Source organism: Wyeomyia smithii, chromosome 3 (assembly GCF_029784165.1).
Source record: "Wyeomyia smithii strain HCP4-BCI-WySm-NY-G18 chromosome 3, ASM2978416v1, whole genome shotgun sequence".
Lineage (NCBI taxonomy): Eukaryota > Metazoa > Arthropoda > Insecta > Diptera > Culicidae > Wyeomyia > Wyeomyia smithii.
In genome coordinates, this window is record NC_073696.1 from 150,693,584 (window position 1) to 150,710,974 (window position 17,391).

Consider the following 17,391-nt stretch of genomic DNA (forward strand, 5'->3'; position numbering starts at 1 on the left):
AGCTGTTCAGAAATCCTAAGAATACAGATTGGGAATCCTTTAAGGAACGCCTGATCGATTCACGAACTTTCAGTTACAGCAACATTCGAAATTCTGTTGACCTGAATTCGGCAGCAAATGATCTACAAAACAGAATCATGGATGCTTTCGACGTTAACTGTCCACTAACACAGCGGTCAGTATGCCGTGACGTACCCTGGTGGAATGATCAACTTAGTGACCTTCGTCGGGAAACTAGGCGGTTGTTCAACAGGGCAAAAGTCACGTCTAACTGGGACGACTACAGGGCGTCCCTCACTAAATACAACGCCGAGCTACGCAAAGCTAAACGGAAATCCAGAGTTAGTTTCTGTGAAAGAATCCAAACTCTGCCGGAAGCTACGCGGCTCCAAAAGGCGATGTCCAAAGACCATACTAACGGTTTAGGACAGGTGAGGAAAGAGGATGGATGCCTCACTGTCACTACCAAGGAAACGCTGGAGGTTCTTATAAACACCCACTTTCCTGGATCGACAGAGACCGAAGAACTGAATAGTGATGGGTCGCGGCAGGACAATTCGAGACATATGGCGTCTCGGGAGTCCATCCTGCTGGCCAGTCGACTGTTCACGGAAGCTTCAATAGGTTGGGCTCTAAGCTCATTCGACCCTATGAAGTCTCCTGGTCCAGACGGCATACTACCCATCTTTCTACAAAAATCGGCCGCAGTTATCATGTCCGAACTCATCAACCTCTTCAGAGCCAGCTTTATCCTGGGCCATATTCCGGATAACTGGCTGAAGGTGAAGGTAGTGTTTATCCCCAAAGTTGGAAGAAAGGACAAAACCCTACCTAAAACTTTCAGACCCATAAGTCTGACTTCATCGCTTCTCAAGTTGATGGAGAAAATAATGGATAAATATATCCGTGATGAGTTTCTTAAAGACTCCCCGCTGAACAGGAACCAACATGCCTATCAAAGCGGCAAGTCAACAGAAACTGCTCTTCACAGCTTAGTGACGTTGATTGAAAAGTCCCTAAGTTATCAGGAGACGGCGCTATGTGCCTTTCTTGATATTGAAGGGGCCTTCGATAACACGTCCTTTGCATCAATCGATACGGCTCTTTCTCATAAGGGAATCGACCAAACTTCAAGGAACTGGATACACGCAATGCTCTCTAGCAGAGTGATCACTGCAACCTTGGGAGATTCGTCTGTAACAATGTCAGTGATCAAGGGGTGTCCGCAAGGAGGAGTTCTCTCGCCCTTGTTATGGTCACTAGTTGTCGACGCACTTCTCAACAAGCTTTCACAGCTTGGTTACGAGGTCATTGGATACGCCGATGACATCGTCCTCATCGTCAGAGGTAAAGATGACGCAACTCTGTCGAGCCGAATGCAAACGGCTCTGAATACCACCATGTCATGGTGTTTACAGGAGGGTCTAAACATAAACCCCTTAAAAACAGTCCTAATTCCATTCGGCAGACGAAGGACGATCTCCATCACTCCTACAATACTGAGTGAAGTTAGACTGGGCTTCAGCAATGAAGTCAAATATCTCGGAATTATTCTGGACAAGAAACTGAACTGGTCTGCACAACTGGATCATGCCGCTAAGAAAGCGATCTCAGCGATCTGGGCCTGCAGAACTCTCTTCGGTAAGACCTGGGGACTGAAACCAGACATGGCACTCTGGTCTTACAAGACCATTGCCCGACCAAGAATCACCTATGCTGCTCTAGTGTGGTGGCCTAAGGTGAACGAAGTGACTGCGCAAGCCAAACTCAAAAAAGTTCAAAGACTTGCATGTCTTTCGGTTACCAGCGCTATGCGAACAACTCCAACTGCAGCCATGGAAGCTATGCTTTGCCTACTACCTCTACATCTTCATGTGGAAAAAGAAGCAGAGCTTGGCGCTCTAAGGTTGCAAAGGAGGAAAACCATACTTGAAGGGGACCAAATCGGCCACCTTCGCATACTTAGGGAGTTCAAACTAACTCCGCTATTAACCACAGTCTCCGACTGGATGGACGTTAGGTCCAACATGGATATTACATATAGAGTGATTGAAACAAACCGCTCTATGTGGAACAATGGAGGGCCTAATCTTCCACCTGGCATCGTCAATTTTTATACGGACGGCTCGAAAATGGGATCCCTAACGGGATCTGGTATATACGGACCCGGTATCAGGGAAACGTTTTCCCTGGGAAAATGGCCCACCGTTTTTCAAGCAGAGGTATATGCCATATATATCTGCGCAAAAATATGTCTGCAACGCAACTACAGACATGCGAAAATCGGTATATTCTCGGACAGTCAAGCAGCACTACTAGCACTTAAGTCCGTCAAATGCGCTTCCAAACTTGTTTGGGAATGCATTGAAACTCTACGGGAACTTTCCCGACAGAATTCAGTTTTTCTGTTTTGGGTGCCCGGACACTGCGGAGTCGAGGGTAATGAACACGCTGACTACCTAGCAAGACAGGGATCAGCTCAGCGGTTTATTGGTCCCGAGCCGCTTCTGGGTACGTCCATTTCCGCTATCAAAAGCGAACTATTAACTTGGGAAAGGCTAGAAATAGTATCCCAATGGCAACAGGCACAGGGTTGTAGACAAGGCAAACAGTTTATCTATCCGAACCCTGGAACCGCCAGAAAGCTACTTAGTCTAAATCGTAGTGACCTACGGATAATCACGGGACTCCTCACCGGACACTGTCCCGCTTTTTATCATTTAAAGAAAATCGGCGTAGTGTTGAACGACACCTGCCGATTCTGCAAATCTGAACCAGAGAGTTCAGAGCATTTGCTTTGCTCTTGCGAAGCTCTTGCTTCCTCTAGGTACAACTTCTTAGGAAGTTACCTTTTAACTCCATACCAAGCATGGAGCTCCAATCCCAAGCAGGTCATTAGTTTCATCAACTATGTTGTACCTAATTGGGGTACAGGTTTACAACAAAACAGTTCTACTCCATCAATGAGTACGAACAATCCGTAACCTGTGCACAGCAATCGGGGCCCGCCACAAAAGACAATCAGCAAGAATGTCGCAGTGGCATTTCAGTACCCAGTGCCCTTCAGGCATACAGAGATATGAGTACAACAAATGAATAAATGAAGATTTAATTTTGAATTAGAATACTTCTCTCAGGAAGTTCGGCTACATAGGGATGTAAAATGAAAATCTAAAACTGAAAAAAGTGAGAAAAATTTCAAATGCTAATAAATCCGTTAGTTTTCGATGGATTTCCTTCGTTTTTGCAGCAATCGATTAGAAAATCTTCTAAGATTCCTACCAAATGCATGAAATTGCAATTTTATCATTCGAACTATTGTACTATTGAAAACTCTTAAGCCTTGTCAAAACAAAATTCGACCTCTGATTGGTCGTTATACCGCGCTTTCCCAAGCACGGTCGGCAGAGTTATGGACCTAGTAAATTGGGAATGCATCATTTGGCCTATATAAGAGCTTCATCAGATAATAAACTAACATTTCATCGGATATTAAATTGAACAACTGAAATTTGAAGAACACAAATGATTATTTGAAGGGTTAATATTTTCTCGTTTTGCGCTTTAATCCAAAGTAAATTATCTTCATCTACATGCATACTCTGACTGTTATTACGTGTCTGCGTCGCTTAGTGTTTGGCTACGGTCATGCAGAACGCAAATAACGGCGCGATGCGATTCGGCAAGACGAAATCTGTTGAAATGTATAGCTCTACTTCGCCTTAAAAAGAGCTGTACATTTCACCACGGTAAGGCGAATCGCATCGCGCCGGCATTCGCGTTCTGCATAACCGTAGCCTTTGTTCCGTTCCCGTTTAATGATGTCGTTAACTGTGCATATTACAATTCGGCAGCACTTCAACTTCTCATTTGCACAAAATTTAAAAATATCCAATGAACTTCATTCAAAATATCAGACAAAAAGAAATTACAATACTGCCAATGAACGGTCAACGTTTATTTACTAGAAAAAATGACTGACACGCAAGCAGCCAGGTTATCTTTCTTGTAAAAGTATTCTACTTCAACCTTGCGGTCGTGGCTTTGCATACAACCTTCTTGTGATTTTTTATCTCACTTTTAGGTGAATTAATCGAAATTTCATTTACATCAAAAGATGCCCCTTAACATCTACAAAAACTTTGTCGAATATACTGTAGCATTTAAATGCCATTTTTATACTCAAAAGGCTTCGGAAAAAGTTATTTGGTATTTTTCGATTTTAGAAACTTTTAGGATGTCTGTGTATAAAACTACCTGTATGTGGTCGATTTTCAAGAGATTGAACCAAAGTGTCTTCAGCAAAGGTTTTCTACATAAGATTGTCTACAACTCTGCTGAAGACTTCGTTTTGATTTGATAAGTAAATAAAAAAAAAAATTTTTATCTCACTTTTAGGTGAATTAATCGAAAATTCATTTACATCAAAAGATGCCCCTTAACATCTACAAAAGCTTTGTCGAATATACTGTAGAATTTAAATGCCATTTTTATACTCAAAAGGCTGACGATCACGTTTTTCTCGTTTTAAACCACTGTGCATTATGCGCATATTTGTTACCTCTAAAAACATTCACCTGCCAAATTTGGTTCCATTCAGTTGGTTAGCTCTCGAGATGTGCAGAAATTTTTGTTCCATTTGTATGGAACCTCGCCCTTTCAGAAAAGGGATGGGCGTCCAACTATTATGGATATATTTGTTACCCCTTAAAACATCCACATGCCAAATTCGGTTTCATTTGCTTGGTTTGTTTTTGTGTTGTGCAAACATGTTTTGTTTTCATTTGTATGGGACCGCTCCGTTCCAGAAAAGAAAGGGGTCTCAAACTATCATAGGAACCTTTACCGGCACCGAAAGCCCCCACATACGAATTTTCACGTCGATCGGTTCGGTATTTTTCGAGCCTATATGGATCAGACAGACCGGACTGCATTTTCATATGTATAGATTACAACATCTATATTTTAGAACCTAAAGAGTGATTATACATTTATTGGATTTAGGCGTTCATGTAAATCTATTTTTACGAATAAAAGTTTGATGGAAACGGAGGCATTACAATTTAGAAATTTATCGTTCGTGTCATGACCAGACGGTTACGAATATTTTGCTTAGTTTTATGTACTTGTTTTATGATTTTTCGAGCTTTTGAATAAATGTTTTTCACGTTGAAATATTGTCGGTCTGCATAGTAACTAACTCTTGATTGCGATTGTTTTGGCATTTTATAAACCAACTCTGTCTTCGATAGGCATGTTTGCATTTTTGTAAATTTTCGAGCTGTGAATGCATGGAACTTTGCCAGTTTTTATACTCAGTAGGTATCTTAGCTTAATTATTCGAGAAGTAAATCAGCGCGAAACTCCGTGTCCCTGCCCTTCTGCGTCGGTAAGAGGGAATAGAGATGTCGTTCATAATGCTCCGGTGTAAACATAGCTTCGGCCCGGTATTTTCGGTGTGTTGTGACTTCCGAGGTGTATCAAATCATTTATTCGAAGACTGCCCACCCGTTGGTTCTATTCCAGCACGTTGCGATTCAGAGTAGGTTTCGTTCAGTAAACATAGCATCGTTCGACAAATTATTGAAATTATTCGCAATAATATATACGCGATGTATACCTCAACTGAAGTGCGCTTGTTTTCTTGCAGGTATTTGAGTTTTGTAATATACATTTATTTTAATACGTTGATGCTTCGTATAGTTTATGATTTTCGTGCCCGTCATCCGCATAGGATCGCGAGGTTGATGAGACAGATACACACCGTTTGTATTCGTAATACGCGAGCCTCGCGCGAATCTTCATTCGATTCCATCACTTGCCACGGAAACATAATTACACAAACCATTTTCTCCGTCGCAGAGTAGAGCTGCGGGATAAGCTTAGTCTTGGTATGACCGTTCAACCAAACATTACCTGCCCGTTGCTCTTATATAAGCGTGTCGCAAATCGAGTTCGGTTGATAAATATCATGATTGATCTAATAACTACGTAATGTATACCTATCAAAGAATCGCGTCTTCCGAAATGCATTCGCTTTCTTGAGAGTGAATACTGATCCAACGAGCCTTTCTCAGTTCGACGAGCTGAGCATTTTCTGTGTGTGTGTGTGAGTGTGTGTGTGTGTGTGTGTGTGTGTGTGTGTGTGTTTGTGTGTGTGTGTGTGTGTAATGCTCTCCCAATCTCACTCGATTGTCTCAGAGATGGCTGGACCGATTTCAATGAAATTAATTGCAAATGAAATAACTATTTGCCCCATAAGACCCTGTTGAATTTTATTGTAATCGGATTTCTAGTCTAGAGGTTATGTATCAAAATGTAAAAATCACGAAGCATGAATATCTCAGAAACTACGCAACCGATTTGAACAAAATTAATTTCAAATGAACAGGCTACCTGAAAAACTCTTAACTTTCGAATTTCATTAAGATTGGACATGTGGTTCAAAAGTTATGGAAAGAAACGTGTTCTCGAGACTATTATTTCTCACTCATGTTTCTCAGAGATGGCTGAACCGATTTTCATAAAAACAGTGTCAAATGGAAGGTCTAGTTGCCCCATAAGACCCTATTGATTTGTTTTGCAATCAGACTATTACTTTTCCTGTTATGTTTAAAAATGTGAAATGCAGCTATGAAAAGGAACTTATTCCGAAGACTACTTGAACTCACTCACTTTTCTCAGAGATGTCTAAACCGATTTTCACTAAATTAGTGTCAAATGAGAGTTCCAGCTGCCTCATAACACCCTATTAAATTTAACTGTAATCGGACTGTAACTTCGTCTGTAATGTATCGAAATGTGAAAATCACGAAACATCATTATCTCAGAAATTACACAACGGATTTGAACAATATTGATATCAGATGAACGGGCTAGTTAAGGGTTAACTGATGATTTATGATTGAACAAGTGATCTCATAATTCGGCTGCTCTATACGTTCCCATTTCATTCGATTATAATCGAACTTAAGCAACCGTTATGTATTAAATTGTAATAACAACGAAAGTCTATTATCTCAAGTATTACACGACTTATTTGACATAACTAGTGTCATACGAACGAGTTATCTCTTAAACTTACAAATAACTAACTTCAGAACAACTCGATATGTGGTTCAAAAATTATGGAACGAAAAGAAATTCAAAGACTAATTAAAACTATACCTGCTTTGATCGATGTATGTGGGCTCAACATAATTTAAATGTGGTATCGTACTATTTGAACGTTCCCGGTATCGCTCGTGATGAAATCGTTCGATATTAAAAGTCATTTTTCTTATTTCGCTATTTCTTAAGCACTACCTTACCTTACCAAACAATCCCAAGCCGTGGTGTGGCCTTTGCTGTACGTAAGAGTCGTCTCCATTCCACTCGGTCCATGGCTGCAGTTCGCCAGCTCTGCAGTCTGCGTAGGGTCCGCAGGTCGTCTTCCGCCTGATCGATCCACCTTGCCCGCTGTGCACCTCTCCGTCTCGTCCCTGACGGATTGGTTTCAAGAACCATCTTTACCGGGCTGTCGTCTGACATCCTTACAACATGCCCAGCCCACCGCAGCCTGCCTATCTTAGCAGTGTGGACGATAGATGGCTCCCCAAGCAGCTCCTGCAGTTCGTGGTTCATTCGCCTTCTCCACACTCCGTTTTCCATCTGCAGTCCACCGAAAATGGTACGCAGCACCTTCCGCTCGAACACCGCAAGGGCGCGTTGGTCCTCCACAAGCATAGTCCATGTCTCATGCCCGTAGAGGACTACCGGTCTGATCAGCGTCTTGTAGATGGTTAACTTGGTGCGGCGGCGAATTCTATTCGATCGGAGCGTCCTCCGGAGACCAAAGTATGCACGATTTCCTGCCATAATTCGCCGTTGAATTTCTCTGCTGGTATCGTTGTCGACAGTTACCAGTGAGCCCAGGTACTCGAACTCATCGACCACCTCGATTTCATCACCACCAATTTGAAATCGAGGTGGGAGGTTACTGATACTGTTACTGTCTTCTCGTGAACCCCTTCCTTTCATGTACTTCGTCTTCGATGCATTGATGACCAGTCCAATCTTTTTGGCTTCAGCCTTTAATCCGATGTACGTATCCGCCATCTTCACAAAGGTCCGAGCCACAATGTCGATATCGTCGGCGAAACCAAACGGTTGAACCGACTTTTGGAAAATCGTGCCACTCGTGTTAATCCCCGCTCTTCTAATGACACCTTCCAGGGCAATGTTGAACAGTAGGCACGAGAGACAATCACCTTGCCTCAGCCCTCTTCGGGTTTCGAAGGGGCTCGAGAGTGCCCCCGCAACACGAATCACACACATCACTTGTTCCATCGTCGCTTCGACCAACCGCGTCAGTTTGTCCGGAAAACCGTAGTCGTGCATAATTTGCCATAGCTTGTCCCGATCGATTGTGTCGTACGCCGATTTGAAATCGATGAACAAATGATGTGTGGGCACGTTATATTCGCGGCATTTCTGCATAATCTGCCGAACCGCGAATATCTGATCCGTGGTGGCGCGGGCACCCATAAATCCCGCCTGGTAATGCCCCACGAACTGCTTCGTAAATGGAGATAGTCGACGGCAAAGTATTTGGGAGAGTACCTTGTAGGCGGCGTTCAACAGAGTGATTGCCCGATAATTGCAGCACTCCAGTTTGTCGCCCTTTTTGTAGATGGGACACACAATACCTTCCATCCACTCCTCCGGTACTCGTTCTTCCTCCCAAACCTTGACAATGACCCAGTGCACGGCTCTAGCCAGTGTTTCTCCGCCGTATTTCAATAGCTCGCTGGGAAGTTGGTCCACTCCAGCAGCTTTGTTGTTTTTCAGCCGACCAATCTCCTCCTCCACCTCCAGAAGATCGGGGGCTGGAATTCTGATGTCTTCTGCTCGTGCACCAAGATCAGTTGCCATACCGTTCTCGCGCTCTACTGCATCGCCGTTTAGATGCTCGTCGAAGTGCTGCCTCCACCTTTCGATCACCTCACACTCGTCAGTAAGGAGGTTGCCGTCCAAGCTCCTGCACATATCGGCTTGCGGCACGAAGCCTTTACGGGAGCTGTTCAGCTTCTCGTAGAACTTCCGAGTGTCGTTACCTTGGTACAGCTCTTCCATCGCTACGCGATCTCGGCCTCTCGCTGGCGCTTCTTCCTTCGGAGGACTGAGTTTTGGCTGTTCCGTGCCTGTCGGTATCGTTCCACGTTCGCTCTAGTGCGGTGTTGCAGCATTCTCGCCCGTGCTGCATTCTTCTCCTCGACTAACCGTTTGCATTCGCCGTCAAACCAGTCATTTCTATGATTCGGGGCCCTTGTACCTAGTAGCGCTACAGCAGTGCTACCTATGGCGGTTCGGATGCTCCTTCAGCCATCTTCAAGGGTAGCTGCGCCAAGCTGCTCTTCCGTGGGTAGCACTGCCTCCAGCTGCTGCGCGTATTCCTGTGCAGCCTTGGCGTCCCGCAGTTGCTCAATATTTGGTCGCGGCGTTCGACTTCGGCTGGTGTTATACACCGTCGATAGTTTTGAGCGCATGCACACAGCTACTAGATAGTGGTCCGAATCTATATTCGCACTACGGTAGGTGCGAACGTTGATGATGTCGGAGAAGAGCCTGCCGTCGATTAGAACGTGGTCGATTTGGTTCTCTGTCTGTTGGTCGGGTGATCTCCAGGTGGATTTGTGGATATCTTTGCGGGGGAAGAAGGTACAACGGACTACCATACCACGGGAGGCCGCAAAATTTACGCACCCATGGCCATTATCATTAGACACGGCATGCAGGCTATCTGGTCCGATTACCGGTCTGTACATTGCCTCCCGGCCTACCTTAGCATTCATCTCCCCAATAACGAGCTATCGTAGACCTGCTCCAGCTGCGCGTAGAACGCTTCCTTCTCGTCGTCGGGTCTTCCTTCATGTGGGCAGTGCACGTTGATGATGCTGTAGTTGAAGAACCGGCCCTTTATCCTCAACTTGCACATCCTTGCGTTGACCGGCTGCCACCCCATCACGCGTTGGCGCATCTTACCCAGTACTATGACGCCGGTTCCCAGTTCGCTGGTGGTGCCACAGCTCTGGTAGAAAGTAGCCGCCCGGTGCCCGCTTCTCCATACCTTCTGTCCTGTCCAACAAAGTTCCTGCAGCGCTACGACTTCGAAGTTGCGTGGATGTAGCTCGTCATAGATTATTCTGTCGCATCCTGGAAAGCAGAGCGATTTGCAGTTCCATGTCCCAAGTTTCCAATCGTAGTCCTTTTTTCGTTGCCTAGGTCTATGCCGATTGTTCCGATCAGTATTATCTCTTACGTTGTTTGTTACATGTTGTTTTCCAGGGCAGCTTGTTGGGCCTTCCCCAACCCCCTGTCTCGCCGGGGGACCATCGTGTCAGCTCTGTTTAGAGTCCCACGCTGCCACCAGGACGTTTATCAGCCGCTCCTAACATGGAGATCAAACGCTGTTTTGAGCCGCACCATCTTGGTGAACAGACGCTCAGGTTGGCGAAGCATTTCCTCTACCGCCGGAATATGGTTTGCGCGCCAATGATCGCGTCGCACCTTCTCACTTAGCTGTTGTCGGATGACAACATTGCCCAGGCAACACCAACCAGCTGTATCCATGTTCCAACCGGCAGTCTAGTGTAATCATATGACTCGCGGAGGTGTGAGATAGGAACTTGTGAGGGCCGAAGCTATGTTTGACACTCCTTCCAGGTTGTCAACTCACCATTTGTTGCACTAACATTACGTCGAATTTCATATTTAATACTTCAATTACAATATCAATATTTTAGAACCCAGAGTGAATATACCTTTATTGGATTTAAGCATTCATGTAAATCTATTTTTACAAATAATAAGTTTGAATGAGAAAGGCTGAGTCTGGCCGCTAGGTGGATTAATTTTGGTTTTGATTCTGCTGTTGACGGATAAGTGCTGCGTAGAATTGATTACGTCAACGACCTTGGAGTTATTCTTGACCGAAAGCTGACTTTCGATAGACACCGTGCTGCAAGCATGTCGTCAATTAGGATTCATCGCAAAAATTGGACGTGACTTCAAGGATCCCCATTGCCTGAAAGCTTTATATTGCTCACTTGTACGACCCCTACTAGAAAACGTCAGTGTGGTTTGGAGTCCGCACCAGCTTTCATGGAACCTGCGCCTCGAGCGTGTACAGAGACGTTTCATCCGATTGGCGCTGAAAGAACTGCCTGGGCGTGATCCTACGAATCTGCCACCCTACCCGGATCGTTGCCGCCTGCTTGGACTTGACTCTCTAGAACGCCGCCGCAAAGTACAACAGGCTGTATGGCCCTCTTCGATGCTTTTGAACCAATTCCATCGTACGAACTATGGTTATTATGAACCTGTTGCCTTTTGTGTGAGAACATTCACGAGTGTAGAGCATCTTTTTTGAATTTGGTGTGCCTAGTCATATTTTCAAACATATATTAACTAACTCAAGTTAGTTTTAATGGCTATCCTTTTTGCCTTTCTCCTAGAAAGGTATAGCAATCACTTGCAAAACCGAAAGTATAAAAGTGCTCCAAAGGGCCAAATGGCATATATCACTCGACTCAGTTCGACGAGCTGAGCATTTTCTGTATGTGTGTGTGTATGTGTGGGTTTATGTGTGTGTGTGTGTGTGTGTGTGTGTGTGTGTGTGTAACGCTCTTTCAATGTCACTCGGTTTTCTCAGAGATGGCTGGACCGATATCAATGAAATTAATTGTAAATGAAAGGTCTATTTGCCCCATAAGACCCTATTGAATTTTTTTTTATTGGATTTCTAGTTTAGAGGTTATGTATCAAAATGTAAAAATCACGAAACATCAATATCTCACAAACTACGCAACCGATTTGAACAATATTATTATCAGATCAGCGGGCTAGTTAAGGATTATCTATTGAATTATGATTGAACACGTGGTTTCAAAGTTTGGCTGCGCCATACGTTCCCATTTCGTTTGATTATAATCGAACTTAAGCAACCGTTATGTATTAAATTGTTAATAAAACAACGAAAGTCTATTATCTCAAAGATTACATGATCTATTTGAACATGGCTAGTGTCATACGAACGAGTCATCTCTCAAACTTACAAATAACAAACTTCATAACAATTTGATATGTGGCTCAAAAGTTATGGAAAAAAAAAAGAAATTCAAAGACTATTTAAAACTATACTTGCTTTGATCGATTTATGTGGCCTCAACATAATTAAAATGTGGTATCCTACTATTTGAACGTTCCAAATTCATTGATTCCTTGCGATGTGTTTAAAATCTACAAATGCACGACGAATCGGCCAAAGGATATGATCAAAGTTTGCCAGACACCGGAAGTCACCATCTTGAATTTCATGATTGTGTCTGTGATCAATTTTTAGCTTGTGCATCTTTCTGGTTCGGAGATACTCATATTTAATGGGAATCGTCCAGTTCAGGCTGTTTCCCAGAAACCGGAAGTTGCCATCCTAATGTTGTCTGAAGTCGATTTGTGGCTCCAGTGCATTCCGGTGAGACGAATTGGAGTAGACCAGTCGCTGCGGAATGCTAATTGATTAATCCATCCTCTTTATTAAAAATCATTTGCTGTTATAGGCAAATGCCATTCCCGAAGTATTTAATTCTATGTGTGTATTTACATGTGTGGCCAGCTTGGGCCCCTACTGGGAAACAGCTGGAGTGACGAGCATTAAAATTGCAACGTTGCATTTTCCGTGCTGTGCTTCTATTTTTAAATAAACTGTTTCATTGATTTTTACATGGATTGGGTTATAATGTACATTGAAATTTTCTGTTCTTTGTATTTTATGCTCGATTAATTTGGTTCTTGCTATTTCGTTTGACTCTTGCAGCTTAAATTTCAATTCCTTACTGTATTGATAGAAGTTGTATACGGGGTCTATCCCTTGTTTGAATATATCCTGAGGAAACTTTATTTTATTTCTAAAAACGAGTTCGTGTGGTAAGTATCCGTGGTCTGAGTGTGGTGTCGAATTGTAATTAAATGAATAAAATTGCAACCATTCATCCCAGTCAGATTGGTGTTCATTGACAAAGGATCTCAGATATTCATTCAAACATCTGTGATTTCTTTCCAATGAACCAATTGTCTGTGGATGATAAGCTGTGCTAAATTTTTATCTGACTTTTAACATTTTGCATAATAGTTCCAAAATTTCATTGTTGTATTCTGTTACTTGATCTGATCGTAAGATTGAAAATGTTCCGAACGTAAGTAAGAAATCGTCAACTAAGGCTTTGGCTATTACGTTAGCTTCTTTTGTAGGTACAGGGATTAGTACGGCATATTGAGTTAAGTCGCATTGAATGCTAACGGCATATCTATAGTTATTATTGCTTTTTGGTAGTGGTCCAATGGTGTCCATTGAAATAATTTCGAATGGGTGTGAATGTGTGGTTGTTATTATTTCTTTTTCCTTAGTGTGTTTTATGACTTTGTTTCGTTTGCATAACTCGCAGGCCTTTACGAATTCAGCAATCGAACGTTTCATATTATTCCACGTGTTTATTTCTCTTACTTTGAGGTACATTCGGTGCTGACCGATGTGTCCTCCTGTAGGTGTATTATGAAAATCGTGTAAAATTTTCCGTATCATTTCTTGTTTTGTCACCTTTGTTGGTGGCTTATATAAAATAATTTGAATCGAGCACACTTGTGTGTTCGCAATAAATTTAAAGTTTTCAATTGATATATTTTTGAATATTGCGTCGTTTGTCGACAGCGCTCTTATATCTTGGTTGTACCCTTTTGCAATTTGTTCTAATTCTAGAAGAGCAGACCTGAGTGTCTGACTTCCATTCATATTTTGGAGCACCTGTGCTACAGTTTTGTTTTTTCTTATCAATGTAAATATTATTTCATCTTTGATTATTTTCGATTCTAATTTAAATAATTTGTTTGTTTCCGACGGATTGTTATTTATGTATGTTGAGAGGTGATCAGTCTCTCTTGGTACGTAAGTTTGTTCCGTATTATTTTCGTTAATCTTTCGGGTCATGTACTTTGTATTCACCATGAAAATATTTGTTTGTTTTAGCTCATCCGAAGATGTAATTATTTTTGACAAAGCGTCTGGTCCGACGTTTTCCTTTCCTGGTATATATTCTACCGTAAAATCGTATTCCTCCAAATCAAGCCTTATTATAGTTAATTTGGAAGATGGATTTTTCATTCCGAACAGATAGACTAAAGGAGATCTGTTGGAACTGTAAATTTTCTTCCGTACAAATATGGCTTAAAGTAATCAATGGCACAATGTATAGCCGTTATTTCTTTCAAAATTACCGGTTTATTTTTTTCTCCGGGTGTAAATGTTTTACTTGCGAATGCAATTGGTAAATTTCCATGCTGAGTATGTTGTGAAAGAACGGCGCCATAGCCTTTGTCTGAGGCGTCCGTGACTAAAATAAATTCTTTCGTAAAATCGGGGTATTATAGTAACATGGGTGAAATTAGGGCATTTTTCAAAGTGTTAAATGCTAGTTGACAGCCTTTTGTCCAAACAAAAGTTGTTTTCTTTTTTAGAAGTTGGTTGAGCGGATGTGCTATTATAGCAAAATTCGGGACGAATTTTCTGTAGTAGTTGCAGAATACTACAAATCGTCTTACTTCATCCGCATTTGTAGGTATTGGATATTTTACTATCGCACTAAATTTTGAATCATCAGGTAGCATACCTTGATCTGTTATTTTGTGTCCAAGATAAGTTACCTGTGTACTGAAGAATGTGCACTTTTGTGCGTTGAGTTTTAAATTATAAAATCTCAGTCGTCCAAAAACTTGTTGTAAGTTTGCAAGTGATGATTGACTGAACATCCGATAACTACGATGTCGTCAATGTAAATGAAAGCCAGTTCCGGCGTTAAGCCTGCCATCGCAATAGTCATCATGCGTTGAAAACTATTTGGACTTATATTCAATCCGAATGGTAATCTGGTAAATTGGTAATGACCATTCTTTGTAGAAAATGTTGTGAATTTTCTAGATTTATTGTCAAGGGGTATTTGATGTAACCCTGACATGAGATCTAATGTTGAAAAAAATTTTGCTCTACCGAGTTGATCTAGTATATCGTCAATTCTTGGTAGTGGGAATTTATCCGCTAAAATCTTTTTATTCAGCTGTCGAAAGTCGACAACTTGTCTTGTCTTTGTCATAAGTTTTTTTTGGAACTAGTAAAATCGGAGAATTGTACGGTGATATGGAGGGTTCGATTATATTACTATTCAATATATCGTTAACTTGTTTATTTATCTCGTCATGCAGTGCATGGATTATTTTATAATTAGGAATATATACAGGAATACTGTCGTTAAGAGTAATATTCTGTGAGTAAAAGTTGTTCTGTGTAATCGCTTCTTCTGGTAAACAAAAAATATCTTCTTATTGATTGATTAAATTTTTCCTTAGCATATTGAGGAATTTTTTCCATATTAATATTATTTAAAATTCGCTCATGCCTTTCTGCATTTTTATTTCTATTTATAATAAGTATAAAATAATCAGTTAAACGACTTAGCGTAGGTTTAAACTGAGAGTAGGCTATGTAAAATGGTTCGTTGTTTGTATTTACAATTTTTACATAGGGTTTTGTTGCTGAAATGATAGTATTTCCGCAGAAAACTCTTGGGCTTATTTCTTCAGAGTGAAATACCATATCTTCTGATATGTTTAAATATGGTATTCTTCTGACGACTTCGCTCCGGCTAGGTAGCATAAAGCCTTCGTTAAGCTTGTCTCCTATGGGAATAGATATTTGCATATTTTTTATATTAAAGTTAAGTAACCAATATTCGTAATCTATCACGCACTTATATTTAATCAAGAAATCTCGACCTAAAATACCATCAGCTTTGATTGGTATATTAGGGGTTACTAAATGAAAATTATGATTTATATTCATAGCATTGTTAAAGTAGATTGTTGTGTTTGTTATCCCTAAAGTTTCTATACTACCATCGGTTATTCCGTTTAAGAAAATTTTGTAATTTGTATTTACACGTTGATCAGCCCAAGTAACCAAAAGTTCGGTTGAAAGTAGAATTCATAGACTAATCAGCCAATCTAATGATCATGAATAGAATTCTATTCAGCTCAATATTTAAGTAACTAACCGTACTTTCAAGTTCGCATTTGTTGAATAAATTTCGAGTAGCATGCAAAGCAGCTTCTAAACCGAACTAGAAAGTTCACATTAAGTTCGGTTAGGTCACTGAACAGAGCGCTATTCAGCTTGAAAAGAAAACTTCAAGATACTTAAAATGAAAATCAATTTGCAATTTTTCAATTCCCTCACTCATCACTCGTGTTGCTTCATCAATCCCATGATAATCATTTACCGAATAAACTTAGATCAGAAGAATAATGTCTGGCTTTATTTATTATTGAATTCATATTTTTTTTTTGCAACTTCTACACAAGCCTCGAACTCGATTCCTCCCTCTTTGAAGCCTAGATTCATACCACTGCTCCGTTCCAGCTATATAAGATCAGCATCGATTTTACTCGATGTGCTGATTTCTCTCCATTACCTACACGTTCATAGCTAGGAACATACCAGGTCTCTCTTTCAGCTTGAAAGTTCAGATAAAGTACAGGTGGAACCTCATGCGAACTAGATGGTTCAGAAAAGGCTGACGCGGAACTTTTTCTGAACTTTCAAGTTCAGAAAAAGTACACGCAGAGCGCAATGTGAACTTAAGTCCTACAGTTCTATAGTTTGTTTTGATTTTGCGGCAGTTCGTTGGTAATGTGATTGAAAAAGATTTTGTACGCAATATTTTTCTTCCAAACGTTTATTGACATTCGTTGTTTTGCTTTCGTCTCGAATAGACGCAAATTGTTCAGCTCTGCTTGATCCGCAAAATAACAATACACGAGTTATCGTACGGGTGTTTTTTTTTGTCGATTAGTTCTTGTGTAGTGCGATAACAATAGCCAGCAGTATATCGGCAGAAACATCTTCTGCACACTGGTAGGGGCAGGCTATCCCGCCAGTGATCTGATACGCAGCTGATATATCAGCAAGAATAATTCTCCCGCACCGCTGTTACCCCGCTAGCAGCACGGACCACCATACGATCGAGCGAGTGGAAGTCAACTACAAGTGGCATCTACAAGATCACTGTGTCACAACGCGAAGCTGGATCGTCATTGTTTGTTCTGCGGAGACACTCGATTGATCCTACTATCAGCCGTGAGGTCGTGACTTAGACGTTCGGTGAAGTATTCACTTTAGAATTTTTATCATTGTTATTATTATTACTATCGATATTATTATTATTATTATTATTATTATTATTATTATTATTATTATTATTATTATTATTATTATAATTATTATTATTATTATTATTATTATTATTACTA

The 17,391-nt window shown here is 41.2% G+C and overlaps 1 protein-coding gene across 2 annotated transcripts in view; it reads right to left on the reverse strand.

Annotated features, from left to right (window-relative positions):
- Nucleotides 1–17,391, reverse strand: part of LOC129727093 (calcineurin-binding protein cabin-1-like) — a 667,482-nt gene that overhangs the window by 150,158 nt on the left and 499,933 nt on the right. The window lies entirely within an intron of this gene.